A 5,648-nucleotide genomic window follows, 5' to 3' on the forward strand; every position below is an offset into this window, starting at 1 on the left:
TGTCAATATTGATGCCGCTGTGCGTAAGGCCGTTGTGCTCGAAGCTAGGAGTAATGCATCTTCTTTAGAACTAAGCCAAGGGGTTCTGAACGTGGCTGCCCCCGCTTCAACTGAGATAGCTGATTTGAAGGCCACTGTAGCTGACTTGGCCGCCGCTGTCCATACCCTAACACGGGCTGAACCAACTAGACCACCACGTCCTCCTGCTTGCTTTCATTGTGGAATAACGGGTGGGACGACAGCGTCGTGGGCCCGGCTAGCTCAGTCGGTAGAGCATGAGACTCTTAATCTCAGGGTCGTGGGTTCGAGCCCCACGTTGGGCGCCACTGTTACGGAATTTCTCCCCACCCCTTTACCTTCACACCACACAACGGTTCGTTGACTCATTTGTCGGCTCCAAGAATACTTTATCAAAACCAGAACTGATGGCGAAGCGAGCGGGGGAGAAAGACAACGAAATAATAAACAACCAACAGTAATAAACAGAGAAACGGCGAACACATCGAAACGACCAATGAGCGACCAGTACGTACGATACATGTGACTAGAACCAAGACAACAACATCGTGGACGAATCACACCACTCCCTCACACCCGAACTCGACTCGCACAGCGCATGCTCCACATAATCCACGCATGCGCGACAACTAGTTAGACAAACGCACTCACTCAGGCAGAAGCAGATCCACACTCTCTGACAACGCATATACTACATACACCACGTCATACACATCACACCCATATACCGCACACCCCGCATCACTCCCGTACAGACAGCAGACCATATTTGACACCGGACAAGACAAGCCCGGCTAGCTCAGTCGGTAGAGCAACGACGCTTACGGCTCTGCAAACTTTTCTAGGATTCGCCGGTTACTACCGCCGTTTTGTTCCCAACTTTAGTTCCATTGCGGCGCCACTCAATTCTCTTTGCAAAAAAGATGCCACATTCCACTGGTCCGGCCCTCAAGACACTGCTTTTCAGACACTCTGCAACGCCCTCACAAAAGCACCGGTATTGGCATTTCCGGATTTTACTCAACCTTTCCTCATTGACACGGATGCATCCAATACAGGCCTGGGTGCGGTTTTGTCCCAAGTGGGGCCCGATGGTAAAGAACATCCTATTGCATTCGCCAGCCGCAGTCTTAACCCGGCTGAACGAAACTACTCCGTCACTAGACGGGAGCTGTTGGCAGTGGTGTGGGCTTTACCCCACTTTAAAGTATACCTGATTTCTCAACCATTTTTGCTGCGTACAGACCATAGTAGTTTGAAATGGCTGCTCTCGTTTAAAAACCCGTCCGGACAACTTGCACGTTGGCAGCAAATTCTAGCTGAGTTTAATTTTGCTATCGAACACCGCCCGGGGGCCCGCCACCTAAACGCCGACGGTCTCTCTCGCGCCGACGATCCGCCATCTAGTCCAGCAACGGTTAATTTTATTACCACAGTCGATCCAGCACAGGTCAAACAAAACACACAAACAGACCCACACCTAAACCTAGTGATAGAAAGACTGCAGGCTCAAGAGGAGGCGTTACCAGGGGACCCCTATCCCGTTAAAGTTCTTCTCAACCAGGCGTCGTCTCTTGCAGTCGAGAATCACACTCTCTATCGTCAGCTACCCGGTCGTTCGGGCCGCCAATTAGTTGTGCCCACCGCCCTGAGACCCATGGTGCTAGAACTCGCTCACGCAAATCCTACGGCGGGTCACTTTGGCACAGAACGTACTCTACAACGTCTCCGCGATTTCTTTTACTGGCCTGGCTTATCAACCGAGGTACGCCTTTTTTGCGAAATTTGTCCAGAATGCGAAGTTTCCAAGTTTCCAACTCGAAAGAACAAAGCGCCACTTGGCACCATTAAAGTGGGTTTCCCTCTAGAGGTTATTGCTATGGACATTATGGGCCCATTCCCACTTTCTAAAAGCGGAAATCAATATGTACTTGTCATCGGAGATTATTTTACGAAGTGGCTCACAATCATTGGTATACCCGACCAGACCAGCGGTACCGTGGCCCGTGCTCTTATCAATAAATTGGTGTGTGTCCTTGGCGTCCCATACTCAATCCATACAGACCAGGGGTTAAGCTTCGAAAATGCTCTGATTCGGGACCTATGTACATTGTTAAACATCAAAAAGACGAAAACCACTCCCTACCGACCGCAGAGCGACGGCCTAGTAGAGAGAGCTAACAGGACTATCAAAGCCTCATTGAAAACCTTTATCTCTCACCTGAACGATGTCCCTCGGTGGGACGAATTTCTCCCTCTGGTTCAATTGGCTTACAACTCTTCTGTTCACAACGTTACAGGATTTACACCCGCGTTTCTTATGTTTGGTCGCGAACTCCGCCTTCCGCTGCACCTTATTTTTCCTATCCCTCGGGATAACGAACCAAACGTTGCTCTCTTTGTTCGCGATCTTCGCTTACGTCTCGCCGAATGTTTTCTTTTGGTCCGCCAACGGTTAAACCACAGACACAAAGTTGCTAAAACGGTGTACGACAGCAAGTGTAAAGTGCCGGTATATGTCATTAACTCTTATGTCTGGTTACATGCCCCACCCCCCAGAGGGGTCTCTCCTAAATTACATCGGTACTGGACGGGACCTTGGCAGATTAAGGGCATCACGGGTACCACAGTTGACCTAACTCGGGTGGGTCCCCTCCCCTCACCGCGACACATGCGGTCGACCTCGGTACATGTAGACAGGATTAAACCCGTCCGGGGGACAGTGACATTAGCCCCGGCAGCTCCCCCTGTTTCTCAATCCCCACCAGTAGAAGAATCGGTGCCGGCACCATTTACCGTTAATCAGCCTACACCGGCCAACACAGCATCACGCCCACGTCGGGAAGGTGCGCACCGCCCAGTTGGGTTTTATGCTCGGTTACATTCCGGACAACGGCCCGGGACAAACTAAGTCAATACGAGACGAAATCCGTAACATAGCCCTCCGTTCCGGCGAAAGCCATAACGGGGATTGACTCACCGGGTGGTTGTGCGCCCGACGAACGACCGCTGTCTCCCAACATGTGACGGGGCGAAGTCGAGTAGAGTCATGCCGTCAGTGTCCAGTAGAGTATCCACACCGTACTCGCGTGCACAATTGTAAATCATAGTCATAATATAAATTCGTAACATAACCCTCTCCTTTGCATAGCCCTCCCCTCCGTCTCACGGGGTAGACCGTGCTTCACCTACTGCCGTGTCCATTCAGATGTTATGAAGGCGCAGTGTATGAGCAATCAGTGAGGACAAACAAAACCTCACGACGGATCAATCGCACAGTTTATTGTTAATTTTTGGACGACTTGGTACAGTTTCAGACTCCGTATCCAGCCTCAGACAGAGGATCGACGGCTGCCAGGTTCAGTGTAGAACTCCACATTGCTGAATGTTGAAAAAAAAAAAAAAAAAAAAAAAAAAAAGAGAATATATGTCGTGGGACGACAGCGTCGTGGGACGACAGCGTCGTGGGACGACAGGATTGTCTGACATCAGAAAAGTGCGTGCACTTCTGGAGAACCTGACAACGGACGCGTTGTGTCGCTAACAAGAAGCTCCACGGAAGGCATGGACACAAGTAAAGGAAAACACAAGTAGATATACATACACTTACACATACATTTGCATTGAGGGTTTCGGCCGATATTTCTTTACACTCGGTTTTGGATGACAACGGGTATTATGAGTTTTTCGCCATGATAACTATCCACAATGCATTCGACACATCCGGGGGGGGGCAATGCGTGCCTTCCCGTACCTTGACCACCATTTTTGCACATAAAAAAAAAAAAAAAAAAAAAAAAACAAGACGACGGGAGGAGAGTGATGAGCGGGCGGCAGTCGTCGGGGACCGTGCAGAGTCTGAGCACGATGAGTGGGTCCCTTGGTTGTCTTGCCAGTTTGATAGAGAGGCGCAGTGTAGATCATGTACAGATCAGAACCAGCAGAATACAGCAGGCGGTCAATCGGTCAGTGAAGCAAACAACCTCGGCGCAGAGCCGGCATCAACATCTTTTTGTAACATTATTTGTATTACGACTATGATTTACGATTATTGTTTTCCGCATTCTGCCAGGGTCGGCAGTCGTCTTTCTAGTAAAGTTACCTAAGGCTAACGGAATTGTTACTGCCATGCTCTGCCTCTCTTATCTTTTCCTATTCCGAGGGCTCGAGCATTCCGGGACCCAGCCAGCATGATCTACAGCATCACCGGACAGGAAGGGACCAGATACCGAGAAGACTACAACTACAAGCAAACACCGAACCACCGGACCACCATGACACCTCTCATTGAGGTCATGGTCGAGGACGACCTACACATTTTATAAACCCTAATTCATAATTCACAATAGTAATCCCTATTCTTTGTAAGGAGTCGTGGTCGACTCCTCCCGTTAGGGGAGGCTGTGTTACGAAATTCGATTCGCTTATTATTTACATCCGTTGTTGTTCCTGGTCTCGCTGTCTTGTCTTGTCCGGTGTCAAATATGGTCTGCTGTCTGTACGGGAGTGATGCGGGGTGTGCGGTATATGGGTGTGATGTGTATGACGTGGTGTATGTAGTATATGCGTTGTCAGAGAGTGTGGATCTGCTTCTGCCTGAGTGAGTGCGTTTGTCTAACTAGTTGTCGCGCATGCGTGGATTATGTGGAGCATGCGCTGTGCGAGTCGAGTTCGGGTGTGAGGGAGTGGTGTGATTCGTCCACGATGTTGTTGTCTTGGTTCTAGTCACATGTATCGTACGTACTGGTCGCTCATTGGTCGTTTCGATGTGTTCGCCGTTTCTCTGTTTATTACTGTTGGTTGTTTATTATTTCGTTGTCTTTCTCCCCCGCTCGCTTCGCCATCAGTTCTGGTTTTGATAAAGTATTCTTGGAGCCGACAAATGAGTCAACGAACCGTTGTGTGGTGTGAAGGTAAAGGGGTGGGGAGAAATTCCGTAACATTACTACATGTAATTGCAAGGAGAGATACCGCAACAACTCGAAAAGTACAAGACGTGAAAGTGAGAGGAAAAATCTTGTACAGAATATTCAACAGTGTGAAAGAAGAAGAGCTCAGCAATCCATGTGTGATGTAGATAAGATATGGATGCAAGATGCGACCCGCAGTGATTATCATGACATCGTATCCAGCACGATTACCACAAGAACAATCTAAACGTAGATGCTGCTAAAAATCCAGTATGCCTATAATAATAACAAGATCAACGTTCTTCTGATTGCATAGTGGCCGATAGTGATACAACCAAGAGTCTTGATACAACGAAATGCACTTTACTCACTGGTGCCTATGTCCGACGATATTATGTACAATGTGGTTACTGCCTGCACGGACAGTGTTCAGCAAGGATCCCAAACCGTTGAAAGTTCCACGCCGATCCAATGACAAGGAAGTCAGCACCAGCATCCACAATGACGTTGTATCTCACCGTGACTTGAAGTATGGCCCTTACTTTGAACCAAATGACTATGTATCATAACAGTGCAATTTTCGTCAACTCTCTAGTCCAACTACAAAAATGCAACTAGTTACTTGTCTCCCGAGCTCCATCGCACTCAAACCTTGACTGGATTGAAAAGAAAGGCAGCATCTTGTTTTTGGTATAGCCGTACCTTGGTAATTGTATTCAG

General features: G+C 48.7%; 1 non-coding gene across 1 annotated transcript; it reads left to right on the forward strand.

Moving 5' to 3' along the window:
• Nucleotides 1–250: 250 nt before the first annotated feature.
• On the forward strand, nt 251–323 carry Trnak-cuu (transfer RNA lysine (anticodon CUU)). Its single transcript has one exon. It is a non-coding gene; the product is annotated as a tRNA-Lys (tRNA).
• Nucleotides 324–5,648: the final 5,325 nt, after the last annotated feature.

This window comes from Sycon ciliatum, chromosome 1 (genome assembly GCF_964019385.1).
Source record: "Sycon ciliatum chromosome 1, ocSycCili1.1, whole genome shotgun sequence".
Taxonomy (NCBI): Eukaryota; Metazoa; Porifera; class Calcarea; order Leucosolenida; family Sycettidae; genus Sycon; species Sycon ciliatum.